Below are 12,056 nucleotides of genomic sequence, written 5' to 3' on the forward strand. Positions count from 1 at the left end.
TGAAAAGGCTCTGGCCGACTCCCTAGCACTGACTAGCCCAGGTGGCAATCTGATTGCAGTTGAGTCAGAAGACACAGCGAGGAAGCATACTTGCTTGGGAGACTGCCAAACAGGGCATTTTGTAGCACCACTAATTCTGAAACAATTTCCTCTATTTGAGAAAAAAGCGACGTTAGCTTCTATTGGTAATCCAACGAGTAACTCTGTTTCATCGGGTGCTCCGCTCATGGATCCATTTGCTCACCCATTGGTCTCTTTACGAGCGGGCAATCCCCCAGTAACATCAATCACTGCATCTCTAGTCAACGCCACAAAAGAGACTACTAGCGCAATTGCTAGCACCAACTCTAAAGTTATTCATCTCTCTCCACCTATGCCCACACTCAGTTGTCCATCTGGGTCTGTTCAAGGAGGTGCTGAGCCGTTGAAGCTGGTAGAGACTGCCGCCCCAATTCTCTTGAGCAAGACTGGAAGCTCAGGCCATAATGACATCACTGATGGCAATATCAACACAGGGGCTTGCAGGCACATTCAGCCCAATTTTTGAGTTGGATACTAAGACTATTGATGGGCAGCAGATGACTGTTAAATATATCCTTAACCTGATCTTGGATGAGATTCGTGAAATGAAGCGGTTCCAAAGAGAAGAGCTAAGTGCGATTCATCAGCGATTGGACAAAATTGAAGATTTGGTATCATATTTCCCTGCGCGTCTTCAAGAAGCCGAGACCAGATTATCAGGCTTGGAAGACAATATGACAGTTGTCAATAAAGATGTTTCCGCTATCTACAAGGCATCTAAAGTGCTGGAGCAGAAAATGGACGATTTTGAGAATTATAGTCGTAGATCTAACCTTAGAATAGTGGGGGTCCCTGAAGGGATCGAGGGGACCAACATGGTTCAATGGGTGACTACTTTTCTACAACAGAAAGTGGTCCCAGAGTTTAAAGGTGATTTAACGATCACTCGCGCCCACAGGGTCCCAGCACAGCCGTTCCAGAACTCTACTCTCCCCCGTACTATCCTTTTGAACTTCTCTGATGTTCGGATCAAAGAGACAATTTTGTCTAAAGCATTTGAACAGAGACACTTTTTTGTTAACGAAATCACTAAATGTTGGATAGTCTCCGATATGTCAGCTGTCGCAGCTCGGAGGAGAAAAGAAATTGTGAAACTATTACGACTTTTCAAGGCTAAAGGCGCTCAAGCCTCAATTGCGCAACAGTCTAAACTTAAAGTCTTAGAGGAATTTTTTTTATTTTGTCTGATGTAGAGGAAGCGCATGTCTTGCTAAAAGAAATTTCTCATGACCTTAGGCGTTAAAATTTAGTTAATTACTGTTTCCTCTGGCCAGGCTTCTGTAAACATGGTCTTGGTTGCATCCTTAGAACGGGGAAGGGGGTGGAAGGGGTGAGGGATGGGCACAGGGGGTCGAAGGGGTGTAATACCACACACCTCATGGTAAGGGCTAGGGGACTGTGGCTTGCGTGGTGTAAGGGACCAGAGGTAGGGCCACAGAGTTGGGTTCAGGGGGGATGCTAGGGGGTTGCACTGGGGGGGAGGGTGGGATGGTACCAAAAAAAAATGAAGTCTTGGATGTTTTTGATTTTCAATGTTTGGATGTCTGGAAAGGCATATTTTAAGTTCTATGTAATTGATAAAAGGTTCAGAGAGATGATTAAAGGGAGAATGCATGAGAGCTCTGAGACGCCTAGCTGGCCGTTTTCCGCATTAATTGGTTTCAGAGTATGGGTTTGAAAATCATATCTTTCAATGTCAACGGCCTAAATAACAAGAAAAAAATGTGTGCAATAAAACTATGGGCTAAATCTGAAAAAACAGATGTGATTATGTTACAAGAGACTCACATTCAGACATCTAAAATTGAGGAGTTCTCAATGTTTAAAGCTTGGTCCTCTTACCGAGGATTTTCCTCATTTTCGGAGTCACAGCGGGGGGCTGCGCTCTTTTTAAATAAGAATCTGCATGCCCAGATCGTTCATACAGAGCAAGGGGGGCTTGGCCGTTGGTGTTGGGCGACATGTGTAATTCCGCATAGAGTTAGCCCTGTAACTTTTGTTAGTTTCTATGCCCCAGTAGAGGACAGGCCAGGAATTTATGAGGAATTGTTTCATTCTCTCTTAATGATTAACGGGGATATCGTTATAGGTGGGGATTTTAATATTGCTATGAATGTTACATTAGATTCAACTAGTCATTCGAAGAAACAACCCAAACCCAAATCCCTTAGATCTATTACAAACAATATGTCCACTTTCAATCTAAGTGACCCCTGGCGTATTCAAAACCCTTCCAAAAAAGAATATACTTGCTGGTCTGGCAGGTTTAAATCCTCCTCTCGAAATGATTTTTTTCTTGTCTCCCGACAAATTGAGTTCTCCGGTCAGAATATGCTCCATAATAGTTTCTCTGATCATGCAATGGTAATTATCGAATTAGCGATAGCAGACAAGGTCAGAGCTCCAAAACATTGGGTCTTCAATAAATAATATCTGAGCGACAAAATATGGGTAGCTGGCATCAAACTTGAGATTTCAGATTTTATTGATCGTAATATTGGAACAGCCCCTCTGAACTTTGTGTGGGACTCTTTGAAGGCATACATTAGGGGGCTAGTGATTGGGAGAGATGCAGCAGATCTTTTGGCTGCCAGGAATAAAAGCCAATTACTGCAGCAAAAAAATGAGGCTTTGACTGTTCTTAGGCAGCAAAATTCAGCTAGTATTGTCCAGGAACAATTAAATGAGGCTAAAATGGAGCTTTGTCAAAATTTCTATATTCAGAGTGAAGAGATCTTCTTTAGGAACTCTCAAAAAATCTATGAGGAAAGCAACTTTACTGGTAAACATCTGGCATGGCAGGCCAGAGAGCAAGCCACCTCAAATCTGATTCACTCGCTAAAATCCCTGGACACGCTCCTAGATACATCTGATCCTGAAGAAATTGGAGATTTAATGGTAGACCACTATAATAAGATTTATAATACTCAATCAAGTATTGATCGTCAAAAATTACTAAAATACTTAGAAAAAATCTCTCTCCCTATTTTATCCCCAATTGAACAATCCACAATGGTTAATCCATTCACTAGGGAGGAATTAGAGGAGGTGGTGCAAGACCTCCCAATGAGGAAGGCTTCTGGGCCGTATAGGCTTCCTGCAGAGTTTTTTAAGGTCTTTTTTAGTTCTTTTTCAGATCTATTTTTGTACCTACTAAATTTTATGTTAGATGGTGGCTCAGCCCCTGATTCGTTTCAGGAAGGTATCGTAGTTAGCTTTTTAAAAAAGAACAAACCTCCCAAAGACCCAAATTCATACAGACCTATTACAGTATTAAACACTGATTACAAAATTACTACAAAATGATTATCTACGCGTTTTAATTCCATCTCTTCTGACTTGATTCATGCAGACCAAAATGGCTTCATTGCCAGTCGACAACTGATGTCTAACATGCACTTCTTAATAGAGGCCTTAGATTTTTTCGAAGAACGAGGGGTACCTGCTTTAGGTATCCTGTTTGATGCTGAAAAAGCTTTTGATTTGGTGGTTTGGGAGACACTTTCTATTATTTTAGAGCACTTTGGGATCCCTGCGGCAATTATAAACTTAATCCAGAACCTTTATTCAGGAGCCCAAGCTAATATTATTATTAATGCAAAGTCTGTGGGCTCAGTGCCCGTCAAACGTGGTACCAGGCAAGGGTGTCCGCTTTCTCCCGTTTTATTCGCTTTCTTTAATGAACCCCTAGCGACTGCAATTAGGAAGTCATCCCATATTCTCCCCCCTATTATTTCGATGCCTAAAATAAAACTTTATTCAGATAATATTATGTTGCTAATTAAGCCTGAAAAGCAATGTCAAATTCACGTACTGCAAACATTTGAAGAATTCGAGGCTCTCGGCGGCTATCGGATCAACAAAAAGAAAACCGAAATATTGGTTTGTGGCGGTATTGATCCTGTGTTGCACTCTGATTTAAGCTCCTGTATTAATAATAGACCAAAAAGATATCTGGGGGTTCTCTTCTCTTCTTCTGTTGCAGAGCTTTATAGATTAAAATTTCTCCCACTTCTTCAGAAAATACGTCTAATGCTGGAAAGATGGAACCCTTTGCCTTTATCTATTCTAGGCCGGGTTGCATTAATTTAAATGTCGGTTCTCCCTCTCTTTAATGTTTTGTTTTCTACTCTTTCTTGTTTTATACCTGGATCTTTCTTTACGAAAGCCGAGTCCTTGTTTTCATCTTTTATTTGGGCCAGAAAGACACCTCGCATAGCTTTAAATATTTTATACGAGGATAAGGAGCAAGGAGGCCTTGCTCTGTCAAATCTCAAAGACTACTGCAATGCTTATTTCGTTCAATTCCTAAATAGATTTAAAGACTCTATCAGAAACTATTTATACATTTTTTCTTCGATTTAATCAGTCACAAGACCCAGACTCCCTCTCCTCTTCAAATATTCAAATCGCCCAAATTGGTTCGGTATAAGGTCTTAAATTGGTTTTTTAAGAGGCGTTCTGTGATGCTCAAAAGATATTCCCTCCCCTTTCTTAATCTTGCTTCCTCCTTATTCAGCGTATTTTCTTTTTTAGGAGTTCCCATTAGTTTTGAGCTATTAGAAAACTGGTATAGGTTAGGGTTCACTAGGCTACAAGATTATATTAAAGACGGGGTTTGGATTACTTTGTCAGATATGGCTCTTCATGTTCGAGGAAACTTCCTACTGCTTGGTTCATATAATCTGATGTATGGCGTTCTGCGTCAATTAGATCCTATATTCCTTTTGCCCGCCACTCAGCTATTTAAGGAAGTTTTCGTGCACACACAGGAGAAGAAACCCGGGGAGTGGAAACGTTGTCTTAAAAGCAATTAATAAATGTCAAGGGCAGGAAAACGTAGCGCTATCTCCCACTATTTGGCTGAATATCAATAGGTTGAACTTTTCTGTACTAAGAGGTGCTAATTGGCGCAGAATGCTTTTCCTAAGTAAATGGCTTTTGTATTTCACTCCGGCAATGGTAGCTAAAATGTTTCTTAATAGCTCATCTTCTTGTTTTAGGTGCTTGCATTATAATCCCGCTAACTGGTCCCACATAATTGCTCATTGCTCTAAAATAACCTCTTATTGGGAGGATATCTTTGCGTTTTTACAGAACCAATATAAAATTATGATTTCTGTAAATGTTAAGTTAATTCTTCTTGGTTTTGACTCAGAGCTTACGTTACCCGAGCAGCTAGTTAAATTGTTGTACATAGTAATGGCAGTTGCTAGACCGTTGTTGCTTCAGAATTGGCGTTCACAATACTGCCCCAATGTACAAGAATGGTTTCATAAAATGGAAAGAGTCCGAAAATGCGAACAAATTTATGCTCAACGAATCGGGGCGGTTAGTAAATTCGAAAAAATATGGGGTTCGTACTTTGATTAAATGCATTGTAGGTGTCTTTAGAATGTATTATTATTATGCTGCATCGTTTTCCTTTTCATTTTATCTCTTTTTGTATATTCTATTACATTTACTTTCCATGCATTGGTCCACCCAAGACTTCCATAAAAAAAAGTAAAAAAAAACAAAAAAAGATTGTTGGGGTGTTTGACGTATTTGCTGATCTCATAATTGCAAATGTAAAGGGATATGCGGTTAACTTTCAGGTGTCTAATGCTTTGCGCCTTGTCCCAGAGGAAGAGAAACCCTGGGAGTTACCGAAAATTATTGCGGATGCTTACAAGATCATTGGACGCAATAGTTTGGGTTTTTAAGCCTTTTGCTTAAATACAGGCACAACAGAAAACTCAGATGGCGCAGTCTAATAAAGATGACCATCCTATTTTTCCTAAAAAGAATTGGAGAAATAAAAAACAGGGGTAGAAACAACAGAAACAAGGGTCGTGTGCTGCGTCACCAATACCCGAGTCTTTTGAGCGCTCTTATGATATGCGAGACCCAGCTAGAATTAAGGGTCTCCTGACAGGTTTCAGGTCCCTGATCAGCGTCCTCCTTGTTCTTTCCAGTAAACATCAGGCTCACAAGCTGGTGGGGGAGATTGCCAGGATCATGGCAGAGGTTGAGGTGCCCAGCAAAGGATGCGAGCAACCTCGTCAGACTGACGGTTAAAGCAAGCAGGACGATTTTCCTCATCAGCGCCCTCCGTTTCAGAAAAATAAAGTTGCTGCTTTAACCCTTTTCGATGCTAGTGACGGAACGGTTCCGTCATGAGCGCCGGTTGGGCTGTGCTTATGACTGAACCGTTCCATCACGGCCACGCCCGTTTCTTAGAACCTTCAGGCCAGCGCAAAAATGTGCGCCGCGCTGAAGGTGTTAACAGCAAGATATGCCACAGATGGTGAAAACCCAACTTCAGAACCTAACATGGGCAGTAGCGATGCTAGACAGCGCAGCGGAGGTTACCATAGTGTGGCACGCACTATGTCCATTTCTGAAGGTGACAGCAACTGACACTTTCATCACAGTTGAGACTGCTGACACCGGAATGGCTTCCCCTTACATACTACATGACATAGTATTTCAGATTGAAGGTAATAGACAATGTGTTGTTGAAGCGATTTTTGGGGAAAATCTGACTTCTTCTTAGGACATCTTGTTAGCTGAGGCAGATTGGCCCCTGCCTTTTATTTTAGCCGCTCTGAGGGGGGAGGATGTAATCCCCCCTATTTTTTCACACACAGTACCCAAAGAGCAGGCATTAGCTTTAGCGAAAGAGTGGGCTTTGATGTTTGCACCGGCTCTATATCATACTCAGGTGGGTTGGGATGAACTTTCACCCCAGCTTGAGATACCAATGCGGTCTATGCCACAGTCACAACCCCAATATCCCCTCCGGCGGGAAGCGAAAGCTCCTGTTTCTGAAATTCTAGAGCAATTAGAGTATCAAGAAGTGATTGAGACATGTGTGTCACCAATGAATAACCCTCTTTTTACTGTAACCAAACCCGAAGGGTCGTATCACCTACTTATGGATTATCGACATTTGAACTCTCATTGTCGAACCTGTGTGGTTTAGAATACCCATAGGACTGCCCTCGTGGACCGCCTTGTAGGAAAAAGATTTAAAATCACACTAGACATTTCCAATGGCTTTGTTAGTCATAATCTGTCCTCTATAAGTAGTCAATGAACAGTTTTTACCTCCGGCAGAAAACAAAAACAATTTAAAAGATTAGCCATTGGCTACAAAACAGCCCAGGCGTTTTCGCCGCATGTGTTGTCTCCTTGTTAGACGGCATAGACCATGATGCATACTTGTACGTTGATGATATTTATCTCACGGACAGCGAATCATGGGCGCATCTTTGTCGCGTGGACCGCATCATAGTTTTGTTTGTGGACTACGGTTACAAATGTAACTTTGCTGTATCGCACATTGCAGAGTACACAGTGTTGTTCCAGGACTATGAGCTCAACAATGAAGGTAGAGCGTTAGCGCCTCACTTCTTGGAGAAATGCGCACGTTTGCGTTCTCCTACAACTCTGAAAAAATTGCAATCTTTACTGGGATTTTTCAACTTTGGTCGAACTTACATTCCCGAATATGTCCAGTGTATCAAGCTGCTATATGCCCCGATACAACCAAACTTTTCAAAAGCCTGCTGGCTTCCGGAACATTTGCAGCCTGATCTTCTTAAATCTAAATACTTGCTGACACGTGTTAATCACACAAACCTGGTAATACGAATTGTGTCAGGTGTAGTGTCTTTCACTTACTTGACATTTAGCGAAGGGGACACAGGACCTATTGCTTACAAGTCACAGTTGTACACATCGGCTGCAATGTGCTTTTCAACTGTTAAAAAAGTCTTGACAGCGGTCCTGATGGCGTTCCTGATAGAACACGCACTGGCGTAGGGAAAACGCATGTTGGTTGTAACACCATGTCCTGTGCTTGATGCTGTGATAAAAGCCAGTGTACCAAAAGCAAAAGCTTTGCATCCAATTTGGATACAATGGGCTACTTCGTTGACATCTCCTGGTGTCACATTTATCTTTGACTCCTCATTGCAAACACAGGATTTCTTACAGTATGAATTTGTTCATCCTGCTCATCTGTCTATGTGCCCGCTTGAGGAGTACCATTGTCTCCTTTACACTGACGGGTCAGCGCAACCGGCTACGACATCTAAACATTCTTATTCGGCAGCCTGCGCTACGGTGGCCAGCACCATGGTGAATGGTGAGTTCAAGTCCAGTGTTATGCACACTTAGGCACTCAGGGACTGTACCGCCCAGCTAGTGGAGCTGCGTGCTCTAGTGCTAGCACTGGAGATCGTTGATCCTCATGTGACAACTTAGATTGTAAGTGACTCTTACTACTGTGTTCAGTCTTTTAATGACAACTTATTCTTTTGGTCTCAGAATGACTATCATAATTAACCCTGGGCGAAGTGCTAAGCTACACTCGCCTAGTTTGCGAAGTTTGCTCTACTTCGCATTACGCGAATTGCACATAGCACAGTGCAAACACGCGTAGCGTAACAGTCATTTTTTGCTTGCTCGCAGTCCTCAACTTCAAGCTGGCGACCGTGAGTGAGCAAAAGGACATCCCGGTGAGACTTTCTCCTCGTTCGTGATCAGCAGCATCAAGTGGTTGATCGAGAGTGTGGAAAATAAACCTCCCAGCGAGATTCTCAATGCGGGGAGGTCAGGTTTCTTATTGCGAGTGGTCGCGTATGCTCGCGACCGCTTGCGATGAGAAACTACCAGTCGGCTTTTAGAAAGCTGCAGCTCGAGTAGAAATCTACTTGAGCGGCAGAAAACAACTGCTTGCACTGTGCAAGATGCGGTTTGCGCTGATTGCACAGTGCGGACAAGCATCCAGCACTGTGCAATCAGTGCAAACAGCATTTTGCACAGTGCACTACACAGTTCTCGTTGCTATGCTTAGCTTGCATAGTGCGTAGCACTACTACGCGAACTACGCCCAGGGTTAATCGTGATTCCAAAGGCAGCACAATTAAGCATAAAATGCTTTGGTTTCGAGTCGCAAATCTTAAAGAACGTCTGCTTCTCATGCAAGTAATTCATACTCTTGGCCACCAACCTGTAAGAGTACACACAGTTGGCAATAGTTTGGATTACGAAGCAGCTAAAACAGCAGTAGCCATATATTCAGTTTGTTAGACTTGGCCCTTTCGGCAGGTTCACCCCCAAACTTTTTGCATTTGCCTAGCCTGTTTCTGTAACCTGGTGTTGGTGATTTTAGGCCTCTGCGCACTTTTTCACTGTGGTCCAGTGTAAAGTGCGTGTGCTCTCTGTGCATGTGTGGTGAGATTGGCCTGCCCTCCCTTAGGAATGCATGGGGAATGTGTGTGTCCATGGTAGTTACTGATGTGTGGGGAGTGCAGGGGCGAGTTTAGTATGTGCGAACTCGTTAGATGAAATGCTGCTCGATGATGTGCGCGGATTTATTGTGTCTAGTGTGGAAGTGCCACTTCTAGAAGTTGGCATGTCTGTGCAGTGAAATTGAATTGACTGTCTGGCTTGTTATTGGCTGGAACTGGCTTGTGTGCCTGGCTCCAGGAGTCAGGATGGGTCTGCCCCGGTGGTGACTGGAGAGATCTGAATGTTGATGGGAGGGAGGAGTGCACCTGGGACCTGGATAGGGCTGGGCCTTCCCTCTACAATGCTGGCTACATCCCCTGTGTTGTGTCTGATGTCCCTGTCCCATCCTGTGAATAGGCAGAGGGGCTGAGCAAAACAAAGTGCTCTGGAAGCAGTTGCATCTGGTTCGCCACTTGCCTGCACCTTTTACAACAAAGGGTTTCAGTGTATAAAAGAGGGGCTGTTACTCCAAGTACATTTTCTTGTTTTCTAACTTGAAACTACCAGGGGCGTGCTGCTGCTGGGGCCCAAGGGAAGGCTTGCCTCCCTGGGCCCTGCCCAGCCCCTGGATTGCTGCAGGACTTCTTTCTGGGGCCCCTTCTGCCTGGCCTGAGGATGGCTAGATACTTTCTCCTTCCCCTGGAGACCTTTTCCTGGGTTTCCCTGCTTGTTGCAGGGAACCCTTGGGGGTTTGATGTGTGCTGTGCCCCCAGCGCCTCGTGAGCACTTTGTTTTTCATTTATGGGCAGACCGCTGTCGTTTTCCCTCTGGGGAAGTGCTCCTGCCCTTTTGTGTTTAATTGAGCAGGTGCCTCCCCTGCATTATGCCCATGGTGGTGTGGGGTTAATTGCACGTGTGCCCACCGCGTTTTTGTGAGTTCCCAAAGCGGGTGCCCACTAGGCATGGGCGGATTTTGCGGATCCATGATCCGCGGATTTTGCGGATTTGCGGATCATGGATCCGCAAAATCCGTGGATTTTGCGGATTTGTGGATCCGCGGATTTGGGGCGGGGGCGGGGCTTCCATGCGAGTGCACATGCCTCTTGTGAGGCCTCTATCCAGCATCACAGCTTATTTTCCACGGTAGAGTTGGGAAGAAGGCACACCTGTCCAGCCTCGACGACGCTCACGATTGTTTTTGGGCTAATGAATGAGTCACTGAATTTGAGCATCAACTAGTTCGAGCGACCATGTGTGTGTTACTATGCAATCGCCCCGACGGGCGCAGGGGTCCCTTGAGTGAGCTGTCCATCATAGTGGGTGAATGGCGGGCAGACGGTGCAAACCGCGAGTGTGTGGGCGGGGCCAAACGGGCAGGGCTACCATGCGAGTTCACATGCCTCTTGTGTGCATAAAAGGTCAGAGAAAGATCAGTTCAGCAGATGAAGAGAAAGAAACCCCTGGTCACAAGAACAGCACGGGTATTGTGCTCGGGAAAGTCAAGGATGCAAAAGCCTCTATCCAGCATCACAGCTGATTTTCCACGGTTGATTTGTGAAGAAGGCACACCTGCCTCGACAACGCTACAGGAAGGGCATGTTGTAACTATTTTAGGATGGCGCCGGCAAGCTGCCAGCGCCATCCTAAAATACTTACTAAATTAGCTTCAACAGGAAGCTCTAATAGATAAAATCGAGCACCTGCTCGATTTTATCTATTAGAGCTTCCTGTTGAAGCTAACTTAGTAACTATTTTAGGATGGCGCTGGCAGCTTGCCGGCGCCATCCTAAAATAGTTACAACAGGTTCAACTTTTGCCCCCGGAATAATCCGCCGCTCGCGGATTTGCGAATTCTCGGTAAATTCGCGGGAGTTCGCGGATCGCGAATTTACCGAAAATTCGCAAAATCCGCGAGCGGAACGGATTTTCCGCTCATACTTAGTGCCCACCCTGCGTTATATTTTGACTTATATAGAGGGAAGAGGGAGCCTACCCTTCGTTTCTGCCCTCACAAGTTCACCCCTGCGGCCCCTGGTGAGCACAGGAAGCTAGGCCCACGCCTACTGACTGTGGGCAGGGCCTGGAGAGTTCACCTTCCGCTTCCCCCCTGCCCGGAGAAAGCCATGCCACGCCGCCGTGAGGACTGATGGTAGTGTGGGGCTCCCAGAGGTAAAAGGAAGCCCCGCGCCACAGAAAGATGCAGCCGCCATCAGCAAGGCTCTTGGGAGGGAGAGAGAACCCCGTTCACTGCTGTGATGACGTCAGCCGGGGCTCCCATGAGCGATGGAGAGCCCCGGCAGACTGCCGGGAGACAACAGAGTACCCCGCCGCCTCCGGAGAGCAGTCGGTGAGTAGAGCTGCCCGGAGGGGAGGGGGAGAGAGAGTGCCAGAGCGATCCTCGAGCAGTACTGAGCAGCCCGCTTGACAGTGGGCCGCTCCAATGTGCCTCATTCCTGGGAGGGCCCTGGGGGGGTACAGAGAGCCCCGGGGTGCCCGTGCCTGGTTGATCGAAGTCCCTGTGAGGTGTTTGGGGGCATTTATTTCTTTAAGGAGTCAGTGGGCTCCTGGGGTGCAAGTTTCCATTACAGAGCCATGTGGCTCTGAGGGCCCCAGTCATTTTTAGAGCCCCATGTGGCTTCAACCTGTGCCACAGTATTGTTTCAGAGCCTAGAGGGCTCCAACCTTTTGGGGCACATTTGTTCTAGATCCTAGAGGGCTCCCATGCACATACTATTTGTCTTTAGAGCCCGATG

The sequence above is a fragment of the Lissotriton vulgaris genome, chromosome 1_1, assembly GCF_964263255.1.
Source record: "Lissotriton vulgaris chromosome 1_1, aLisVul1.2, whole genome shotgun sequence".
Classification (NCBI taxonomy): Eukaryota; Metazoa; Chordata; class Amphibia; order Caudata; family Salamandridae; genus Lissotriton; species Lissotriton vulgaris.